This window comes from Chiloscyllium plagiosum, chromosome 10 (genome assembly GCF_004010195.1).
Source record: "Chiloscyllium plagiosum isolate BGI_BamShark_2017 chromosome 10, ASM401019v2, whole genome shotgun sequence".
In the NCBI taxonomy this organism is placed as follows: Eukaryota; Metazoa; Chordata; class Chondrichthyes; order Orectolobiformes; family Hemiscylliidae; genus Chiloscyllium; species Chiloscyllium plagiosum.
Window position 1 is genome coordinate 69,095,321 of NC_057719.1, and position 24,693 is coordinate 69,120,013.

At 43.2% G+C, this 24,693-nt stretch overlaps 1 long non-coding RNA gene across 1 annotated transcript in view; it reads right to left on the reverse strand.

Annotated features, from left to right (window-relative positions):
- The window catches only part of LOC122553747, a 79,861-nt gene that overhangs the window by 41,295 nt on the left and 13,873 nt on the right, over positions 1-24,693 (reverse strand). The gene's annotated exons all lie outside the window — the stretch shown is intronic.

Sequence of the window (24,693 nt, forward strand, 5' to 3'; positions counted from 1 at the left end):
TGGAGATTACCATTGCCTTTAGAGTTCCAAAATGGTTATGTATATGTACACTTGTGGGATGAAATGTGTTAGAAGCCATATTAATGAGATCATTGACATACACACAGTGAATGTCCTTCAGCAAACGTATGCAAAGCAGACAGGCCAGGATTGCCATCTCAGAGCTGATGCTCTCACTTAGTCTCACAGAGCTGTACATGTCAGCAGCAACAGGAAGGACAACACCGACATGATTACTTGTAGGACAGCTGCCCGGTTTTGGCTGTTGCTATTGTTGTACAAGTGCCTTTACCTTTTATAGTTTAAAGGTGCAAAAGTTTGTAAGGAGTATTGTGTGAGGCACTGAAGGACATTTGGATAATTTTAAGGCTTCTGCATAAACTGGCTGCTCTGAGACACTGATGTAGTAGTTTACATCCCCCTTAGATTGCAACATGACAGAGAGAATAGGCAAAGGAGACACAGAATAATACAAACTGCTGACAGCAGGAAGACGGTGAATAGAACTCTTCTCACCAGGAGGCCAACAGGGCGTTCAGAGTGTTCAACAATAATTCTTTAACTTGCATTTTAGCAGGAAACAAGTTGGGAGATGTCTAATCTTCAGTAAGTAGGTCCTCATTGATATTTTGTCTTCTGTGGCATTATTCCTACATACTCAGAGCAGGGTGTGCTGTGAAGGTGACTGTGGAGATGGACCTTTATTTGTTCCAATATGGAACTAGAGATGTTTGCAGCAGCTCACAGTTTATCATCCTCTGTTGAGGCAGGAGGTTACTGGAACACTCTATTCAAAGACAGCTAATTTTGTTTCATTCTCTCTTGCCAGAGTGAAGTAAGGGGAGAGTGAGTACATGGCTTCAATAATAAGCCAGGCATCTCACATCATTTATCAGACACTGCATGTCAACTCTGGCCCAGTACCGAAACTAAGAGGGATTTCACTCCCTCAACGTCCACCGCTGTGTGACCATGGACAGAGGAGCATGCAGGTCAGTGTCCAATATCCTGGCAGCAGTCCACTGTGCCAGTTATGTTTGGTTCACAGCAAACCAAATAAATGTTGGCTACTTACCAACAAGCTCTATTCACTGGCAACAGTGTTTGTGACTCTGGTTTGCAGCTGACATGTATGAATACAGTATGGAAAAAAATGATAGCCATGTTGCCAAATAAAGGCCCCCTTCAAGCCAGAAACAGGGTAATGGGAAGCAAAGAGATTGCAGACAAATTAAATACATAATTTGGTTCTGTCTTCTCAAAGGATGAAACAAATAACACCCCAAAATTATTGAGGAACGCAATCTAATGTGAGGGAGAAACTGAAGGAAATCGGTATCAGCCAGATAATGGTATTGGGTAGGTTGATGAGATTAAAGTCAAAACGTTGATTTTGAAAAAGCACAGCAGGTCAGGCAGCATCCGAGGTGCAGGAGAGTCAATGTTTCGGGCATAAGCCCTTCATCAGGAATGTTTGGGGGGGGGAAGAGATTTAGAAACTAGTGAAGTTGACATTGATGCTGTATGGTTGAAGGGTCTCAAGGTGGAAGATGAGGTTTTCTTCCTTCAGTCGTCAGGTGGCTAGGATTTGGCGGTGGAGGAGGCCCAGGGCTTTCATGTCCTTGGCGAAGTCGGGTGGGTGGGGGTTGAAGTGTTAAAGGGCGGTGGGGTTGTTTGGTGCGTGTGTCCCAGAGATGTTCCCTGAAACACTCTACAGGTTGGCGTCCTGTCTCTCCAGTGTAGAGGAGACCACATCGAGAGCAGTGGGAGGTGTGGACACAGGTTTTACACCTCATGCAGCAGCAAAGGAAGGTGTCGGGTGTGGAGGGTGGGTTGTGTTGGGGGAGGTGGCGTGGACCTAATGAGGGAGTTGCGGGTGGAACGGTCTCTGCGGAATGCAGATAGGGGTGGGGAAGGAAATGTATTTCTGCTGGTGGGTCTGATTGTAGGTGCCAGAAATGGCAGAGAATAATGTGTTGCATCCGCAAGAGCAATTCCACTCCCTGACATCCACATCACCTCCTATTTCAAGGACTGCAATTTCCCCTCCTATATGATCAACAATGTCCTCCAGCACATCTCCTCCACTTCCTGCACCCCTGCCCCTAAACCCCATCGTCCAATTGCAACACTAATCTCTGGATGCAGTGCATGAATACCTTCATACACACTCTCCCCTCACCACTGTCCAAGGCCCCAAAGGATCTTCTCAAATCCGGCACAGATTTTCTTGCATATCTACCCACCTCATCTACTGTGTCCGTTGCTCTCATTGGGGAGACAGGGCACCAACATTGGGGAGACAGGGCACCAACTCGCGGAGCAATTCAGAGAATATCCCTGGGACACAAGCACCAAATAACCCCATTGCCCTGAGGCCGACCACTTCAACTCCCCCTCCCACTCTCCCAAGGACATGCAAGTCCTGGGCCAGCTCCACCGCCAAATCCAAGCCACCCGATGCCTGGAGAAAGAAGGCCTCATCTTCCGTCTTGGGACCCTTCAAACACATGGCGTCAACATTGACTTCACCAGTTTCCAAATCTCCTCTTCCAACCATCCAACTCAGCACACCCTTTTGACCTGTCCTACCTGTCCACATTCGCTCCCAACTATCCACTCAACCCATCCCACTGACCTATCACAATCACCCCCACCTACATGCACTTATTGCCTTCCCAGTTACCCTTCCCCCCCAACCCACCCCACCCTCCTATTTATCTCTCAACCCTCTTTCCCCCATCATTCCTGATGATGGACTTATGCATGAAATGTCGAATCTCCTGTTCCTTGGGTGCTGCCTGATCTGCTGTGCTTTTTCAGCACCACACTTTTCAACTCTGACTCTCCAGCATCTGCAGTCCTTACTTTCTCATGATGAGATTAAAGGCCAATAAATCTCCAAGCCCTGGTAATCTACATCCCAGAATACTTAAGGAAGTGTCCCAAGACATATTGGATGCGTTAATGATCAGCCAGAATTGGAGAGTTTGAACTATAGGGAGAAACTGAATAGACTGGGATATTTTCCATGGAGCCTCGGAGGCTGAGGGGTGACCTTATAGAGATTTATAAAATCACGAGGGCCATGGATAAGGTAAATAGACTGAGATCTTTTCTCTGGGGTGAGGGAGTCCAAAACTAGAGGGCAAAGGTTTAAGGTGAGAAGGGAAAGATTTAGAAGGGACCTAAGGGGCAACGTTTTCAAGGAGAGGGTGGTATGTGTATGGAATGAGCTGCCAGAGGAAGTGGTGTATGCTGTTATAATTACAGCATTTAAAAGGCATCTTGATGGGTTTATGAATGAAAGGTTTAGAGGGATATGGGTCAAATGCTAGGTTTTCAAGGAGAGGGTGGTATGTGTATGGAATGAGCTGCCAGAGGAAGTGGTGTATGCTGTTATAATTACAGCATTTAAAAGGCATCTCGATGGGTTTATGAATATGAAAGGTTTAGAGGGATATGGGTCAAATGCTAGCAAATGGGACTAGATTAATTTAAGATATCTGGTTGGCATGGACAAGTTGGACTGAAGAGTCTGTTTCCATGCTGTATATCTCTATGACTGTATGCTATAGACTCTGAAACTGTTGTTATGGATTGGAAGGTAGCTAATGCAACCCTACTATTTAAAAAAAAATAGAAAATGGCAAATTTTAGCCTGGTTATTCTAACATCAGTAGTGGGGAAAATGCTAGAGTTCAATGAAAGATTTAATAGCAGAGCATTTGGAAAACAGTGACAGGATTGGACAGTCAGCATGGATTTAAGAAAGGGAAATCATACTTGACAAATCTACTAGAAATCTTTGAGAATGTAACTAGTAGAGTTGATAAGTGGAAGCCATTGAACTCTGAAAGCTTGACTTTCAGAAGGATCTTCAGTGAGTCTCACTTAGGAGATGAGCGTATAAAATTAAAGCACATGTGATTGGGAGTAATGTACTGTCATGGATGGAGAACTGGTAGGCAGACAGGAAACAAAGAGTGGGAATAAATGGGTCTTTTCTTTAGGGCACATTGGGGTATTGCAAGGATCAATGTTAGGACTCCAATTATTCACAATATACATATTGATGATTTAGATGAAGGAACTAAATGTAATATTTCCAAGTTTGTAGATGACACAAAGTGGGGTGGGAGGGTGAGTTATGAGAAGGATGCAGAGTTAATTCAGTGTGATTTGGGCAAGTTAAGTGGTGGACAATGCATGGCAGATGAGGTATAATTGGATAAATATGAGATTAACCACTTTGGTAGCAGGCAAATGAAAGGCTAATTATTATCTAAAGGGTGATAGATTGGGAAAAGAGGAGATGCAATGAGCCCTGAGTGTCCTTGTGCTTGAGTCACTGGAGGTAAGCATACAGGTGCAGCAGGCAGTGAAGAAGACAAGTGATATGTTGACCTTCATTGTGATGTGATTCAAATACAAGTGCAGGGATGTATTGCTGCAAGTGTACAGGGCCTTGGTAGAGACCACACCAGGAGTATTGTGTGCAGTTTTGGTCTCTTATCTAGAAGGATGTTCGAGCTATGAAGGGAGTGCAGCAATGGTTTATCAAACTGATTCATGGGTTAGCAGGACTGACATCTGGAGAGAAACTGGATCATTTAGGATCATATTCAGTGGAGTTTAGAAGAATGAGGGGCAGGGTGTTCACATGGAAACCTATACATTTCTAACAGGACTAGACAGGGTAAATGCAAGAAGGATGTTTCTAATGACCAGGAGTCCAGAACAATGATCACAGTCTAAGAATATGGGATAGGTCAAATAGGGCTAAGGTGAGGAGAAATTTCTGACCAAGAGAGTGGGACAGCCAGAAACTGGTTTAGGCCGAAACATGAAATGTTTTCAAGAAAGAGTTCAATACATTTTTTAGGGTGAAAGGGATCAAAGTGTACATGGCGAAAGCAGAACCAGGGCACGGAAGTGATGATCAGCAATGATCATATCGAATGGCAGAGCAGGCTTGATCATATTGAAGGAGTCGGCTTTACAGGCTGAATGGGCCTACTCCTCTTCATTTCTATGTGATGAAGCAGGGGTATGAAATGGTGATATACTACCCTTAGGGGTCTGAAAGAAGCTTTATTGGTCATAAATGTTATCTGGGAATTATTAAAAATATGGCTTTAAAGTACTTTGTCATTTGAAGGCAGGATTGTGTTGAGCAAACTGGGAGCTCCAGTGCTAGCTCTTTGTCTGCTCGCTCCTGAACATCTGTGAGATGATGGTGGCAGCAGCTGTGAACCTTAGGCCTCATGCTCACTAAGAGAGAGAACTGGTACTCACCATTCCCTGGGTACAGACCAAGGCCTCAACTTTTCACTCTTTACTTGCCAAGTCCCATTGTATCCATTTTATCCAATCCTTTTCCACATTGACCTTATTGCTGCTTACCTTAGGGACTTCTTTAAGGCCTACAGGGAATCACAAATGAATCTCCCTACTCAGCTTGTTGAGTAAGAGTTCCCTTGGTAACAGGCAATGGCCTGCCCACTGTAACTCATCACCTGAGCTCTTTATGAAGCAGGTAGGCTCCTTCCTGTGCTCCCTGTTGCTCCCTCGCTTTTAAGGGTTTACATTACCCAAAGGGCTTTGCATGTAAACATCTAATTGGCAGCATGGGTGATTTACTGGTCATGGTGGTTAAGAGGAAAAAAGTATCATGGTGATTTGGTGGTGGGAAAGCTATTTGTGTGTCAGAGCACTTTTGGATAAGAAAGAAAGTGGACTGAGATAATAGTGTTTGTGGTGCAGTGTATTATCCCTACTTCTGAGCTAGGAGACTGGGGTTCAAATCTCCACCTGCCCCAGAGCTGCGTAATAACATCCCTGAGCAGTCTGATTAAAACTATCTGTAAAGAACTGTCTGTCTAGGCTATGTACGCCATGTGTAATGGCTCTATTTTGGTGTTCAACAATGTGTCTTTTCAGTCCGACTTCCTGAGTTATTACAGTGGTGATGAGAGTAAAGAAACGTTTCGAGTAACCTTGTCTTTCAACAAACCCAGAACATCGTGATGGGGAAATATTGGAAATGCCGCTGTTTGGCAAACTGGAATCTTATGATGTGGGTGTGGAGATTTGGCCCCAGTATACTAAAAGAATGAGGTACTTTTTTCAGGCAAATGAGATAGAAGGGGCTCAGTGACAAAGAGTCAGTCCCCTGGCTGTTAATGTGGCCTTGACTTTCAGCATCATAAAGATTAACCTACCCGGCAAAATCTTTTGATGAACTGATAGATATGGTGGTAGCAGACTACTATCCTCAAACCATGTGTTATATTGCAGCGTTACAGATTTAACACGGCAAATAAATTTCCTGGGAAACCAGCTCCTGAATTTATCATGAGACTGCGGAGGCTGGCAGTAAAATGATATGGGTTAATACTTTAGGAATACTGAGGGATTGCTTAATTAGTGGGTTAACAATACTGAGATCCAAAGGAAGATACTGACTGAACCAGATCTGGACTTCAAGAAAACCATGGAACTGGGCCTTCCCAGTGAAAATGCAGGAAAAAGGATTTGGAATCATCAGGGGTCCATAGGCATTACTGTTCTCAGTACTGGGCAATCCCCCACACTGCAGATCCAGATCCCCAGCAGATAGTACACAGGGTTGCCAAGGAAGGGAGATTGGAGTTGGAGGCTGCAAGGTTCCAGAACTGGGTGGGAAGTTCCTCCACAATACAGTGAGGAGCAAGAACATCCTTGGCCAACTGTGGTCATAAGTTCCACCCCAGACAAGGTGACCAACATGGGGAAAACACGTACCACCCGGGTCGCGACGTGAAGTCACCCAAGGACAGGACTTTCCAAATAAATCAGCCTGAGGATAAGGAATTGGTACATATAAGTTATATCACTGCTCCCAAAGCGGCCACAATTAAGATCAAACTCCAGGTAAATGGCCAGTCCATAGACTTGGAGGTAGGCAAAGTGGCCACTGTATCTATTGTTCCGGGGAATATCTTGAGGAAACTCTGATGGGTCATCTTGCCTTTAAGCCTTGGACACACCAAGGCTAGATTGACCACATACACTGGGGAACCATCTTGTATTACTGGGACCACTGTAACCCCAGTTACACATGGGCAGCAGACTCTCAATCTTTATGAAGTCATTGGAAAGTATCACAAAGTATTTCAAGAGGTGCCAGGGCCAAGATTGATGTAGGCCCAGAGGCCCGACTTCAAGTTACAGTCGGTCCCCAATGTTCAACATGCCAAAGTAGTAGGAGAGCTGGAACATCTAGAGGAACTTAACATCATATGCCTACTGCAATTTGCTGAATGGGCTGTGCCCCTGGTCCCAGTGTTAAAACCTGACAACTCAGTCTGTCTCTGTGGGAATTATGAGTTGACAGACAACAGAGTTTCCTACTTAGACAGTTACCCTATGTCACACATAGAAGACTTGTACGCAAAGCTGGCTGCGGTGATGGTGGTGGTGGGGGGGTGGCAGGGCACACATTTTCTAAATTGAATATGAGCTACACCTAGCTCCAACTGGAGCTTGAGGAGTCATACATGAAGTATGTCGCTATAAATACTCACAAAGGACTGTATGAGTTTCACTCACTTGCCCTTTGAGGTATCTTCAGCTTGGACTATCTTTCAAAGGATAATTAGGAATATCCTCCAAGGCATGCCCAGGGTGGAAGTCTGTCTGGCTGATGTTTTAATATCTGGAGCTATTGCAAAGGAACATATGGAGGGTTTAGAGGAGGTCTTATTGCATTTTTTCCTGAGGTTGGTGTCTGTCTAAAAAGGAGAAATATGTATTCCAGATAACATACCTCAGGTACAGAGTTGACAAGGATGAATTATACCATGTTGAAGAGAAGATGAAAGCCATTAAAAGGGGCTCCAACTCAAGGATCCTTGGAGTTATCATTAAAATATTGTTAGTGTTCAAAACCAGGGAGAAGATCCCAAAACAAAGATTACACATCAACCACCAGTGGTGGGAATCCTCCTCAGAGGTGATTGTTTTGATGGACACGCCACTGTGTCAATGCGGTGCCCCCTGCAATGATTCTATGATTGTCTTCATGGAACAGACACCTGCCTTTTTGTACACCCCTCAACCAAATCTGGAAAGCAAAAGGAGTGAGGCTATGGGCAAAACAATGCAGGAGGGTACATTATCACTGGAGTGAAGGGAAATCCTTGGACTCAGAATGGGCGGGATGTGATCGCCCCTTGAAGGACCATGGGAACCAGTATGGAGCTTGTTGAGTCTGAGATCCCATGGCAACAGGCAAATGGGTAAAAACAATGACTGCAGATGCTGGAAACCAGATTCTGGATTAGTGGTGCTGGAAGAGCACAGCAGTTCAGGCAGCATCCAAGGAGCTTCGAAATTGACGTTTCGGGCAAAGCTCCAGGCTCACTGCCTTTATTCCTGATGAAGGGCTTTTGCCCGAAACGTCGATTTTGAAGTTCCTTGGATGCTGCCTGAACTGCTGTGCTCTTCCAGCACCACTAATCCAGAAACAGGCAAATGGCCCACCCAGCTGGAACTCATCACCTGAGCCCTTTACAAAACAGACCCAGAAAAATGTCTGCAAGGATGGGTCTGCAGAACTGTTTGTCCCAGACTGGGACTAGACTATGTATACCATGAGCTATGGCTCTATTTTGGTGTTCAACAATAAATAATGTTCCTTTTCTATTCAGCTTCCTAAGTTACTACACCCAGGATAAGTGGAGCAGTTTATTTTCCACTTTCAGTTGTCCCTCCCTGAACCCTCTCACTGCCATCCATCACAAAAATGAACCCATTCAGTTCATTGTCACCACTGAAATCAGCCAGTTGAGACTTTGTGCACCTACAGACATTGGTTCTGTTCAAGATTTGAATTTATCTTGTGTTAGTTTTATTAATCTCAGTCTCTTGACTGACAATCAAATAAATGAAAGTCAAAAACAATTGGTGAACAGCTGCAAGGAGAAATAGTGATATTGGTATTAACAGCGAGTTGCTCCCCTGTGTGGATGAAGAGCAACAGGATATGTTTGCAGCAATTGTAATAAGCCTTAATGGACTGCATAGGATATGAGTTCTCTGACTGGATCTGTTAGTATGGTCCAGTCAGGGAGCCCTGGATGACAGATATAAACAGGAGTGTGAGAAGTTTTGTTCACTCTAAGATTTGGCTCTGAGGGAGTTGGATCAGTGTCAAGATTCTCCAGTGCAAATAAAGGGTGACTTGGTAACAGGATACCAGCCTCTGTGGAGTTAGTTCAATGTTAAATTTAGGAGGCTAATATGATTGATACAACCAACAAAACTGAAACAAATTGTAAACTGACTTAACCATATTACAGTCTAATTTTACCACCCATTTCCTCTCCTGCTTCTGTCAGTTATGAGTCACACTGCATGATAGTTACAGACCTGGGGATTTTTACAGGTAGCAAGGTTCCACTACAAAAGTGTTTACGGATGATAAAATGAAGTCTACATTTTATGGATAGCAACAAATTAAATAGCTGCCACTGATGCTGCTATCCAGTTAAGGATATTAGCCCATCCCTGTCAAAGTGATGCTGGCCCAATCTGGTAACTCAGCTGCACCACTGGTAATGATGGCCTTTACTGACACTGCACCAGGACAATGAGTATACATCAATGGATATGCACCCTCAACCACAGGTAAGTGGGTTTTCTGGTCTGCGGGGACAGTTGGACAGCTTCAGGTGAGGGAAGGGGGTGAGCTGCTGAGAGAGAGAGAGAGAGCAGTGATTGATAGGTGTGGCCTTGTAGGGGAACCAGCCCCAGGAACTTGCTGGGAGGTCATCAATCACAACTCCCTGTTTGTGACCTTGTGCAGTCCCTTCACCACTGATAGGTAGGTTAAAAAGGCAAATTTAAGATATGAGTGTAAAGAAATTTGCTAGACCTCACAGAGAGAAACTCTCCATGAAACTCAATAAAACTGACACTTAGCCAAAAGTAGATACAGCCCATTAACTTGAATTCCTTCTTCACAGTGGCTACCTGACCGACTTGGTCACAATATAAAAATAAAAACCAGCGCAAATCATTCATTCCAAAGCAAATCTATACATGTGACCTTCATAAACTGCATGCATACAAAAACTATGTTTCCCTTCAGCACCTGTCCTTCAGGTGCCTCGACCTATCCTAGTGCTCCATACGGTGCTATTCCCAGTGACTGCAGCATGTCTAGTGGAAGGCTGCTGATTTTCACTTGGGGAATCCTTGCAAGATGCACTCAAGGAGCTTTGGTCCCAAACGACGTGACTTCAGACTGCAACATCTCAACAACGGCAGTCTAGACTTATTGGATGACAAACTACATCAAAGCTACTGCTAGAATACCAATGGTGTGAGAATCTTATGCATCTTTGGCCATATTGTGTTGTGTTGAGTTTTTCAGATGGATTCTAGCCATGTGGCCTCATGTATTTTCTGGCCAAACCTTAGCAAACTTGTTTCATTAACTACCCACCCTAGCTCCATGGCATCTGTTGCATTCTATTCTGTTCTCATCTTTCCATGCATCATTCCCACAACAATTTACCACTGCTTGTGCACCTGCCATCTTTAAAAGTCCATTGTGTGCTCAGACCAGTTGTGTCAGTCCGGAGCTGCCCTAACGTTTGCCCCACACATGGCAGACAGAAGGGAATTGGTGCCTTATTGTGCCAGGAATACTTGAATGAAGGCTATTGCTATTGACTTGACTGAGGCCTGCTGACAACTATGACAAGATTCCCGGCTTTATACAGAAAAAGATAAAGCTAGGAAATGTAAATCATAGATGCTCTGAGCATCTAGGTAGACTACCGTCAGTGTGTGTGAAGACAGTAAGTAAACAGGCCTGAGATGCAACTGCCCTGAGAGCAGTACTGCAGTGATCGTCACCAGTAAAGCCTGAATTGCTGCACTGAAGTGCAGAAGCACCCTGTAAGTGGATTGGAGGTGTGCAATCAAGGTTCTTACAGAACGCATCATGTTCAATGGCAAGATCAGTGGGTGTGGGGTACATATGGCTGATACTCATGGAACATGCTTTATGGTGTCCAACGTGAAGATCCTGTGGATCAAACAATGAGCTACATTTGCATAGTACCTACTCTAATTTTCATGTCAAATTTTCTGGATGCCTAACTTGTTTGGCAAGTTTCATAGGATAGGTAGCTGAAAGTTAATGAGACATGTTGGATCATCAACAAGGCATGCATTTGGCTTTAATCACTGTCAATTGGCTGCTCCCCAGTGAGAAACCTGCCACACCATTTGTGGAAAGTATAAATGATGGAGCTAGATGATCTAGATGTCAAAATGTGTTTCACCAAATTCTCAACTGATTCTGCCACACATTTCACCACAGCCCAAGTTGCTCAGACTCCAATAGGAATTTGCTCTAATCCCAATCAGACAGCAGGATCATGCTGCTTGGATTTGGGAATAAATTTATTAATTAACATGATGTGAACATTGTTGACTTGGTGAGCATTTACTGTCCAATACTTACTATCATTGGGCAGGTGGTGGTGAGCGATTAGACTACTTGCGATTTATTCAAAACGCTTTGCACAATGTAATCCAGAGCCATGATAGTAGGACACCAATTTTGAATGACAGCTGTCTGAGATTCCAGGACAACACTCAGATATTGGGCACCATTAGATGCAACATCTGGTGAAATGTCGGCATCAGACACTGCATTGCAGTTGGATCCATAATTTCTCATGCAGAGTTAACTGCCCTGAGTGCTGCAAAGGATGGTCTCTGAGCTCTGTGCAAAGCCTCTGCCAAGCTAGTGTTGGACTTGTCAATGCTTCCTAGAGTCATGGAGTCGTACAGCATGGAAACAGACACTTTGGTCCAATTTGTGTACCGCAGATGCTGGAGATTGGAGTCAAGATTAGAGTGGTGCTGGAAAATCACAGCAGGTCAGGCAGCATCTGAGGAGCAGGAAAATCGACATTTCGGGCAAATGATGAAGGGCTTTTGCCTGAAACATCGATTTTCCTGCTCCTCGGATGCTGCCTGAGCTGCTGTGCTTTTCCAGCACCACTCTAATCTTGACTTTGGTCCAACTTGTCCATGCGACCAGGCTTCCTAAACTAAACAAATGACCTCAACTCCATTTTCCTGTTTTTTTTTCCCCTACAAATCCTTACTCTTTAGAAATCTCAACCTTGAATATTTTAATAATCCAGCCTCAGCAGTTCCTGAGGTAAAATATTCCACAGATTCACTATCCTCTGACAGAAGAAATTTGTCTTCAGCTCTGTCCTAACTGGGTGACCCGTTACTCTGAAATTATGCTGTCAGGCCATAGAACTCCCTGCAAAAGAAAGCAACCTCTCAGCATCTACCCGGTTAAATTGATGACAAAGCTACCACTTTAAGAGACAATAGACAATAGACAATAGGTGCAGGAGTAGGCAATTCTGCCCTTCAAGCCTGCACCACCATTCAATATGATCATGGCTGATCATGTGTCCAATCCTTTAATAATCTTATATGTCTCAATCAGATCCCCTCTCAGTCTTCTAAACTCAAGGGTATACAGGCCCAGTCGCTCCAGTCTTTCAGCGTAAGATAGTCCCGCCATTCCAGGAATTGACCTCGTGAACCTACGCTGCACTCCCTCAATAGCCAGAAAGTCTTTCCTCAAATTTGGAGACCAGAACTGCACACAATACTCCAGGTGTGGTCTCACCAGGGCCTGTACAAAGGTGTATTTTGTTCTTTGTTTTATGAACAGAGGTAGAGACAGAAAGAGAGAGGTAGAGCAGTCTGCTTCAAGACAATAAAGTAAACAGCTTGTGAGGCCTTAGGTTTGTTTTAAAAAATTTGGAATAATAGAAATAGCATGAATGGGTAGGGTCAAGTTTCCACAGAACCAGGATTTTAGTTTTAGTTTTTGGTAGCTGTTGGGATTTAGAAGCTTCTATACATTTCTCCCTGTAACAACAAAAGACTTGATTTCTCTGTCTCTATCTCTCTCTCTTCTCTCTCTCGCTCGCTCTGTCTCTATCTCTTCCTCATAGAGTTTTCTCCCTGGACTGGAGAACAGCATGTGGGATAATCTATTTTACTGAATTTGTCCTTGCCAAGGGTGTGTATACTACACTGGAACAATTATTGTTTAGTAATTAAGCAATCTATTGTTCTGTTAGGTTTTTCAATATGGTTAAGTTATTCCAACTCTTCTTTCTTTTTGCTGTATTTTAACTATGGTGAAAGAATAAAGTGTACTTTGCTTCAAGCCTGGTAGTTTGACCAATCAAATTATATCCAGAACAAAATGCCTTACACTTGCCTTTAACAATAAGGACAAGTTGGGGTCTTAATGTATTTTGAGGGAGTTTGGTTTGGTCCATGATAAGTTCCTTACAAATCTGTGTGTTTCAATAAGATCTCCTCTCAATCTTCTAAACCCCAAAGTGCATAGGCCCAAACTAAATCCCTCCCTTTTTCAGGAGCAAGTGTTCTACATTTCCAACTTCAGCCAAGATTTTTACAAACTATCCCAAGCTGAAACTCATAAGGCTAGTCCTTGAACTCCTACAGACATACAGCTTAAACCTATATACCTCTAGTTCACAATCCAAATAAATGATATTAAAATATACATAAATCACACACCTTACATTACAACTCAATCAGCTGTGTGGGGATGTCATGATGAAAAATGGCATGCCACTGTTCATTGAGACAAATCTCTCAACTGCCTTTTCCACATTCTGATTACTATCACTGACTATGGAAGACCTTGACAGTCACCATTGATACTTCCTCCTGCCCTGAACATTGCTGGAACTGGTATATATTCAATACCATTGGATTGATGCTGAACATCTCAGAATCACAGAAAGTCATTCGGCCTACATGATCTACACCAGCCATGACATATGAATTCTCAGTCAGTGAGTACTTTCAAGACAGAGTTTTCTTTGGATTTTGAGAGTGAAAGAAAATGGGATTAAGTCAGAAGATCAGTATTGAGACAAACAGGCTGAAAGGTCCAAATGGTCTACTTCTGCACCTATTTCTTGTCAATAAAGTATTGCTGTGTGTGAATGACTTCATAAGGATTCAATATAGCATTATCTGCAGGTTTTCTGGCAGTTTTGCTAATACATTGAGCATTTAGTTCTGCCCCTTCATCTGCATTGTTCTGTAGGTTGCCCCATCAAAGTGCTCATCTGAGTTCTTTGTGACAGGTCCCTGCACAAACTCACTCACTTGTAAGCTTCCAACTCAGTATCCTTACTCCCTGTCTGGATTGTAGCCCACACATGTCCTGTTCCTCACCACATGTAGATTCTGCCTCTCATCCATCCTCCAATGTATGGTGGTAATATTTGAGTTGGTGGCTATAAGTAGGAAATCAATCAGTGTTGTACCTTCATCATCACTGCCTTCTTGTTGTTCTTCCACTGTCTGACTAGATTCTACCTCTTGAGTTTCTGAAAGTAAAAATGCACGGCAGGTTGTAGTAAGGCTAAGGAAGGTAGTAGTAGGTGTAGGCTTACATTGTCTGCAGCTTCTAAATAAGAAGAAAGCATAGCCTGAGGAAGAAATGGGAAGTGAGGAGAATTAGGTATGACATAGCATCATGTAGATGAAGGACTAGCCACTCATTATGTTGTTCCAATAGTGATTGCTCATTGAGTCAACTTGGATGCTCACAGTTTACCTGCCTTGCCTTGCCCTTCAACCCTCAACTATCCTCCCTCCCCCCACCACAGCCAGAGCTCCCAGGATCCCAGTGCTTCTGTTTTAATCTTAAAGTCAGAGAGATGTACAGCACAGAAACAGACCCTTCGGTCTAACCCGTCCATGCCGACCAGATATCCCAACCCAATCTAGTCCTACCTACAAGCACCCGGACTATATCCTTTCAAAACCTTCCTATTCATATACCCATCCAGATGCCTTTTAAATGTTGCAATTGTACCAGCCTTCACCACTTCCTCTGGCAGCTCATTCTATACACATATGACCCTCTGCGTGAAAAAGTTTTCCTTTAAGTCTCTTATTATCTTTCACTTCTCACCCTAAACCTATGCCCTCTAGTTCTGGACACCCCACCCCAGGGAAAGGACATTGTCTATTAATCTTGTCCGTGCCCCTCATGATTTTATAAACCTCTATAAGGTTACCCTCACCCCTCAGCCTCCAGGGAAACAGCCCAGCCTATTCAGCCTTGCCCATTAGCTCAAATTCTCCAACCCTGGCAACTTCCTTGTAAATCTTTTCTGAACCCTTTCAACTTTCACAACATCCTTCTGGTAGGAAGGAGATCAGAATTGCACTCAATATTCCAAAAGTAGCCTAACCAATGTCCTGTCCAGCCACAATATGACCTCCCAACTCCTATTCTCAATGCTCTGACCAGTAAAGGAAAGAATATTAAACGCCTTCTTAAAATTGTATCTACATGTGACTCTACTTTTAAGGAGCTATGAACCTGCACTCTTTGTTCAGCAACATTCCCCAGGACCTTACCATAGGTCCTGCTAAGAGTTGCTTTCACAAAATGCAACACCGTGTATTTATCTAAATTAAACTCCATCTGCCACTTCTCAGAGCATTGGTCCATCTGATCAAAATCCCATTGTAATCTGAGGTAACCTTCTTCGCTGTCCATTACACCTACAATTTTGGTGTCATCTGCAAACTTACTAACGATACTTCTTATGCTCATATCCAAATCATTTATATAAATAATGAAAAGTGGTGGACCTAGCACTAATCCTTGTGGAACACCACTGATCACAGGCCTTCAGTCTGAAAAACAACCCCTATAACCACCCTCTGTCTTCTACCTTTGAGCCAGTTCTGTATCCAAATGGCTAGTTCTCCCTGTATTCCATGAGATTCAACCTTGTCTTGTCTTGTTGTCTAACTCTGACAGAAAGTCAGGCACCCCTGTCATGGCAGTCAGTAGTCAAAGGAGACAGCCTTCATTCAGTGGGTATCCTCAGCATAGTAAGTCAAATGACAGATAGCATTGAGGAGGCAGGGAAACTACAGATTTGTACAAGTTAGGAGAGTGGACAAAGAAGTAGCAGATGGAGTACAATGCGGGAAAGTGTGAGGTCATGTACCTTGGTAGGAAGAATGGATTATTTTCTAAATAGGGAGAAAATTCACAAAGTCTGAAGTGCAAAGAGAATTGGGAGATCTAGTCCAGGATTCTCTCAAGCTTGCAAGTTGAGTCAGTAGTTAGGAAGGATGTACTTCTGAGGCTCTATAAGGCTGTGATCAGACCACATTAGGAGTATTGTGCACAGTTTTGGGCTCAATATCTCAGGACGGATGTACTAGCCCTGGAGCATGTTGAGAGGAGGCTCACGAGAATGGTCCCGGGAATGAAAAGCTTAACATATGAAGAGCGCTTGAGGACTTTGGATCTATACTCAATGGAGTTTAAAAGGGTGGGGTGGGAGATGGGGGTGCCTAATTGAAACTTACAGAATACTGAATGGCCTGGACAGAGTAAATGTTGGGAAGATGTTTCCATTGGTAGGAGAGACTAGGACCCGAAGGCACAGCCTTAGAGTAAAGGAAATACCATTTAGAACAGAGATAAGAAGAAACCTCTTCAGCCAGAGAGTGTGGTTAATCTATGGAATTCATTGCCACAGAAGGCTGTGGAGGCCAGGTCATTGAGTATAATTAAGATTGAGATAGATCAGTTCTTCTCAAGGGGATCAAGGATTATGTGGAGAAAGCAGGAGAATGGTGTTGAGAAACTTATCAGCCATGATTGAATAGCAGAGCAGACTCGATGGGCTGAATGGACTAATGTCTACTCCTCGGCCTTATAGACGTATGGTCTTATGGTGTCATGGTCTCCTCTGCCAGTCATGGGAGAAGCGGTCATCCCTCCTTTGCAACACTCCATCCATCAGGACCTCTGTGTCTGTAAAGTAAGGCATCAATTTAACCTCATCTGCCACTACCAGAGAAAATGCAATTCCAGTACATGTTTGAGTGGGAACAGCCTTTTAAAGATGGCGAGCGCCAGAGATGCTGATTTATTCCAGGATATCCCAACAGTGGAGAATTTGTCTGGGTTTGTAGATCCAACCAGGATTGGATGTGAGGATGCCATAGGGATAGGATTGGCAGGTGATGGGGCGAATTTGGGATATTAGTGTGAAATAAGTTATTAAGCCTCACAAAGAGAAACCTCCATAAAACTCGACAAAATTGACACTTTTCCAAAAGTGTGCAAAATTTAGCCCATTAACTTGATTACTGTCTTCACAATTGCTAGCTGATGTGGTGAGTGTTTCAAACAATGTTTTCTTTACTTCAGATTTTCAACATTCAAAGTAAATTGTTTTAGCATGTTCCTTGCATTGGTTAGTTATAATGTATTTCCAACGTAAGCATAAACTCAGGAGTGTAATCACATCCCTACATCTCTGGTTCTAAAGTTATGGCATTGCCCTTCAGTTTCAGTTTCTAGTTTGAGACCAAGAACAACTCTGTACTATTGGTGCTAACCTTGAGACTGAGAATTTTATTTCCAATATCCTCTGCTCCAACTCCAGCTTCAGTAATGATGCAAATCATTCCCCAGGAGTGGATTCTGTCATTTTTCCATCACCAGCAGAGATGATGACCATGCTGCCATGGACTGTGGATCCAAGCTATCCTGTTCTGAGATCCTGAGCTGCATCTGGACTGAGATTACTCCATGTCTCTGGGCAATACTGACTGCAACGATGTGCAAACATGGAGAAGAAGATTTCCGTAGCAACCTTTTAGCTGAAGACAATGTGAACTGAGGCATGCACCAAAATGAAATGCATTGTGGAAAGGCTGGTTTCTAAAATGCTGGCTACATTGTACTCCAGTGATTGCTATAGTGTGAAAATTATGTTTATACGGTACCTGTACATAATTAATATCTATTTAACATTATTCTATTTTTTTCATTCCAGCACTTGAAATTGACTCAAATTCAACTCAACAAAGTTTCCAATCTACAGAGTGACATGGCTTCAGGCGAAGAGCTTCTTAGATCATTTTTCTGGCTCATTGTGTTTATTTTCTTTGGTTGGCCCTTGGGTATTTTTCTAGGTGGGTTCTATGGTTTTTTCTCTCCTCTGACTATCTGCTTAGGACTCAATGAAATGGCTGATGTCCTTCTGAAAGGTGCAAACCTGGGCAAACTCTGTGCTGAAAATATCCTACAAAGCAAACCTCCCTGCTAAAAAGATTGCCGTTAATATTTCAACTAATGAACTCTAGCTGGAAGAAAAGCTTTATTTCACCACAAGAATTACATCAAACAGTCTGGACATTTAATACTTACTGATGAGACAACATTTCTTTGAACTGTGTGGGTGGTCATTTACAATTTAGTCATTTTGTGACTGCACTAATATGTCTATTTTAAATAAAGGTGAATCAACAGACTTTGCAGCATTAATATTGGTCCTTTCCACAAATTTAATACAATTGTCTAACTTCTTTTTTAAACAGTCTCCATACATCATAAGTACAATTTATGCACCCAGATAACTGAAAATATTTTACAGGAATATCATAGGATCTCGTCCCACATGAAACTTAGACTTGTGTGGTAGAAATGAACGGAGGTGGTGAATCTTGGGAAAAAATGTCAGAAAGCCATGGGAATGCATTAAAGGAATCATGTCAAAAATTCTTTATTTACTCAATGCATTGGAACATAGGACTTTGGCATCAGGAATAGGTGATTTGACCCTTCAAGCCTGTGCTGCCATTAAATAACATTGTGGCCAATCTGGCTGTGGTCTCAACTCCATCTTCTTGCCATAACTTGACTCCCTCATCTATTAAGCATCTATCTAATTCAGCCTTGAATAATTCAATGACCCAGTCTTCATTACCTTCCGAGGGGGAGTTAATAACTAATAATATAACTACTCTCTGGGAGAAAAGAAATCCTTATCTCCATCTTATATGGGAGACCTCTTGTTTTTAACTATGTCCCCTGCCCTTCAGTGTCTTCCACAGAGCTAGTATTCTCCTTGCACCTGCCAATCAAATCTAGTTCAGAATCTTAAACAAATGACACAAAGAATGCTGGAAAAACTCTCTGGCAGCAATGTGTAAAGAGAAACAGAGTTAATGTTTCAAATCTGGTCTGACTCTTCTTCAGAACTGAGAGGTGTTGGAAAATAAGTTTTTTATGTACTTGATATTATGTAGATTACAGCTGCTAATAGACATTGGCATCTCCTTAGAGCTACTAGGCTACTAGTTATATACTTGTTAACAATAGAGATTAAACTAACAGACCAGAAGAAATACAACAAGCACCGAGAAATGAATAGCTACCACTAAGACAGCAAGGTAGCTCAGTGGTTAGCACACAGACCTTACAGCGCCAGAGAACTGGATTTGATTCTTGCCTTGGGCAACTGTCTTTATGGAGTTCACACATTCTCCCACTGTTTGCATGGGTTTCCTCCAGGTGCTCTGGTTTCCTGCCATAGTCCAAGATGTGCAAATGAGGTGAATTGGCCAAATTAAATTGCCCACAGTCTTGGGTGCATTAGTCAGGGGTAAATATAGGGGAATGGGTCTGGGTGGGTTACTCTTTTGAGGGTTGGTGTGGCCTTGTTGGGCTAAATGGCCTGTTTCCATACTGTAGGGAATCTAATCTGCTAGCAACTGAGACTATATATCCAGAGGCTTCAGTGTTAACCTTTTTAGATGAACTGCCTTATGTAACAAACCCTGTCGCCCTCACTCTCATTCAAAAAGAACCTCAAACTTCTTGGAAAATTGCAAAGCTTGAGTCTCCTGCACTCTTGCCTTCTGGGTCTTCTTACCTGGCTCGCTCAGTCACAACCATCCTTCTCTCACCAGTGACCAAATCAGACGATCCTATCCTTCAGGGTGTGACCACCTCCTGGAATAAAGTGTCCAGGTAACTTAGCCACTCCTGATGTATTGCAGTATCTGTAGACCAGCCTCCTGCTCATAAACTCGGGACCTGAGCTCCAACACTTACTGCAGATATATTGCACTGGATCCTAACAGCATCCAGGTGATCCCACATTCTGCAATTGCAGCACAGAAACTGCCCTGCCATCTTTATGTAATTAATTATAGACTCTGTGGGTAGATTGTAATGTCAGATTTTGGAAATAAAAAAAGCAGCTTGGTACAAGACAATGTTCAGGAAACAGTGGCAGGGTCAGGGGTAGAATTAATTGGGAGAAAGTGAGGACTGCAGATGCAGGAAATCAGAGTTGAAGAGTGTGGTGCTGGAAAAGCATAGCAGGTCAGGCAGCATCCGAGGAGCAGGAGACTGGACATTTTGAGTATAAGTTCTTCATCAGGAATGAGGGAGTGGACCAAGGGGGAGACAGATAATGGGAGGGGTGTGTGGCTGGGGGGAAGGTAGCTGGGAATGTAATAGGGAGATAAAGTTAGGGGTGAAGGTGAGATGTCAGAGAGGAGGGTGGAATGGATAGGTGGGAAGGAAGATGGACAGATAAGACAGGTCAAGAGGGTATTGCCAAGTTGGAAGGTTGGAAGTGGGATAAGGTGGGGGGAGGGGAAATGAGGAAACTGGCAAAATTCACATTGATCCCATGTGGCTGAAGGGTCTCAAGGTGGAAGATGAGATGTCGGATGGTAAGGGTTTGGCGGTGGAGGAGACCCAGGACCTGCATGTCCTTGGCAAAGTGGGAGGGGGAGTTAAAGTGTTCAGCCATGGGACAGTGGGTTTGTTTCATGCGTGTGTGCTGGAAATGTTCTCTGAAGTGTTCCGCAAGTAAGTGTCCTATCTTCCCAATGTAGAGGAGACCACATCAGGAGCAACGGATACAAGTAGATGACATTTATGGAATTAAATCTTTGAAGGATGTGGAAGGCTCTTTTGGGGCCTTTGACGGAGATGAGCGGGGGGGGGGGGGTGGAGGTGTGGGTGCAGTCTTTTCAAGTCTGGTGGTGGCAGGGGAAGGTGTTGGGAGTGGAGGAGGAGGGAGCATGGGACCTAACAAGGAAGTCGCGAGGAGAATGGTCATTATGGAGCACAGATAGGGGTGGGGAAGGAAATATATCCCTGGTGGTGGGATCTGCTTGTAGGTGGCAGAAATGGTGGAGGATGATGCAGTGTGTTTGGAGGTTGGTGGGGTTGAAAGTGAGGATCAGGAGGGTTCTGTCCTTGTTGCTGTTGGAGGGGTGGGATTTGACAGTAGAAGTGTGGAAAGTGGAGGAAATGCGCTGGAGGGCATCATTGACCATGTGGGAGGGGAAATTGTGATCTTTGAAGAAGGAGGACATCTAGCATGTTCTATGGTGGAATTGGTCCTCCTGGGAGCAGATGCAGCAGAGGTAGAGCCAGGTGAATACAGGAGCCATGGAGAAGAAGGTGTAGTCCAGGTAGCTGTGGGAGTCGGCGGGTTTGTTGGTCACTGGAAATGGAGAAGGAGAGGTCCAGGAAGGGGAGGGAGGTGTCCGAGATGGTCCAGGTGAACTTAAAGTCGGGGTGGAACACGTTAGTGGTTGATGAACTGTTTAACCTCCTTGCGGAAGCAAAAAATGGAGCCGATACAATCATCAATGTAGCGGGGGAAAAGGTGGGGAATGTTGCTGGTATAATTGCAGAAGATGGACTGTTCTGCGTACCTGATGAGGAGACAGGCAAAGCTGGGGCTCATGCAGGTGCCCATAGTTTGGAGGAAATGGGAGGATTCAAAGGAGAAATTATTCAGAGTGAGGACCAGTTCAGCCAAACGAATGAGAGTGTCAGTGGAAGGGTACTGATGGGGTCGACAGGAAAGGAAGAAACGGAGTGCTTGGAGACCTTTGACATGGTGGATAGATGTGGACAGAGACTGGATGTCCATTGTGAAGATGAGGTGTTGGGGTCGAGGAAATGAAAGTCATGGAGGAGATGGGGGTAGAATTAATTGAACAATGATTTCATGCATTGTGACTGCAGGCTCAAAGACATATCCACATGGTTGTGCTATGTACGAAACCTCCTGAGGCTAGTAGTACCAGGATGGCTAATTGTGAGATCAGTTAATTAGGAAACAAATTAATGTATCTGTGTGGGTTCTGCCAGGTGCTCAGTTTCCTCCTACAGTCCAAAGATATGCAAGTTAGGTGGATTGGCCAAGCTAAATTGCCCACAGTGTTCAGGGATATGTTGGCTAGGTGTATTAGCCATGGGAAAAGCAGGGTTACAGGGATAGGGTAGGGGGATAGGTATTGGTGGGATATTCTTTGGAGGGTCGGTGTGGATCTATTGGGCTGAATGGCCTGTTTTCACACTGTGGGGATTTTATAAATGTCTCTGTTCAACAATGTTTACTTTACTAAGTTAAACTTAAGGATCTATTAAACATTAACATTTAAGAATAAGATAAGTAAAGCGATCACTAGCATTTTACTTCCTTTCTGCTAGAGTCTCAGGGTCAACTCGTCATTGTTGACTGATATTCTTGCAGAACTACTTTCACCTGCTTCTCGAGGTGCTGCTGACTGCCTGTGTCAGGTTCCTGAGCTCACCCACGTTTGTAGGCACTGTTGACTGTGTGCTACTCACCTGAACCTCTCCCATGTCCATCTTCACCTACTACATGTCCCTGTGGTGAATGTAAATCATTAAATAGCAATCCCTGACTTATGTTTTAAAGGTAAGGAGTAAAGCATTCCTGTCGCAACTTCTGATCCTCTCTCAGACTTCTGAAATACCACTTTTTTTTTCAGGAAATGCATTCAATTCATTTTTAAACATAGGTTTATCTAATGAATGTTATCTTTCTAAACAGCTCAGATTTATTTCATTTTCACTCATTCAGTGCTGATATTTAGTACTGTCAATATGCCAGGACCCCTAAGTTTATAGTTAATTAATTTATCCCTCCACTTTCTTTAAGGTCCTAAACAGGTGAGAGTTCTGAGATGATTGGGACTGAGACATTTGTAAGCTCATTTGAGTTTTTTGACCCATTGATTCTGGCTCCTAATCCCCCATCTTCCTGGCACTTACAGTCTCAGGAAGTTTTGTACCTGTCCTGACCATGTCCTGAAATGTAGACACTTCTTTGAGGCTTCATTTGCAATAAAAGAAATAATAGTTTAATAAATTCTACCTCTAATCCTGGCACTGTTTGCTAACATTGTCATGTGCCAAGCTCCTCTGTTTTCAATTTTCCAAACATGATGTACAGTCTACCCAACAGTTGCTATTCACTGTATCAATATGGTCATACAGTAATAAGGAAGAGGCCTATGCCTCATTCATTATTCAATAAGATTTTGGCTCATCTGTTTGTAGTCTCAACTTCACTTTTCCAATTGTTCCCACTAAGACTATAATGAATAGGAACAGGAGGTGTCTGTTCACCTCCTTGAGCCTGCTCCACTATTCAATAAGATAATGGCTGATTTGACATGCCTCATGTACACTTTTCTGCATTTTTCCCATAACTCTTGATTTCTCCTTCTGATCAAGAATATATCTACCTCAACCTTAAATATGTACGACTGTGATCCCACAGCAAGGAGTTCCAGTGGCTCTCAATCCTTTGAGAGAAGAAGATTTTCTGCATCTCACTCTGAAATTGGCACCCTTTTATTCTGAGACTACACCCTCTCCCAGGAGGGGAAACAGCCTCTCAGCATTTACCCTAACAAGCCCCTTAAGAATCTTATACATTTCAATGTGATCACTTTGCAATCTTCTAACCTCCAGTGAGGAGAGTCCCAACTGAATTCCACTCTAGATCAAAAATATCAAAGATTCACTGCCCTCTAGTGTGGATGATGGAAAGCTCTTCAATCTCCCTTGGCTCTGTGCCAAAATGAAATTCACCACCATAGACACTCATAGTGTTGTGTTTGTATAACTGACACCACTTTTGATCTCTTCAATTCTGTATGCAATAAATTTTATCCCTTGAAAGTTGCAAAATAAAACACATGGTCAACCAACTATTTCACCCCTCTTTCCAGTAAAGAAGAGATTTTGGAATATGCTGAGAACTTCCTACGTCTCAGTAGCTTGCTCTCTTAAGAGATTACTATTAATGAGGAGACTACTAATAATGAGGTGCTCCAATGTTGGATCAACTTGGCAGCTACAGCAGTGTGTGTGTGTGACATCTACAGTCAATAAATGGTCTAGTGTGCAATTATTCTTCATACTACCTTGTACTGCAGCAAAACCTGGCTGTATATGAGCAACACCTGAGAAGGCTAGAGACTCTTACCATCAATACCTTCAACTCATTCTCTGGATTTAGTGAAAGATCCAGTGACCAAATGCTCAATCCTTCTTGAAGTCAGTTCTATAAACTGTCAGGTAAAACTTCTGCAAAAATCAACTTTGGTGGACTGAATTATGGCTGAAAATCATTTCATCTGCCACAGCCTAGTTTCACAACTACTAACATGTCTAACATTAATGTGCATATTCTCCTTCAGTTCATTGTTGCCTCCTTTTCTTCAACCATCCCTTATCCACCCCCTGTACGTGTGATTATAAGAGTATATAATTAAGTATAAGTACAAAACCATGACATAAAGCTGATAAATAGACAAATAAAAACTAAGACTAAGAAAATGTGTAAGTAAGACCTTAAGTCTTCCAACTACATTGCTGTTTGTGGGATCTTAATGTACACAAATTGGTGGCCATATTTCCAAAACTACAACAGT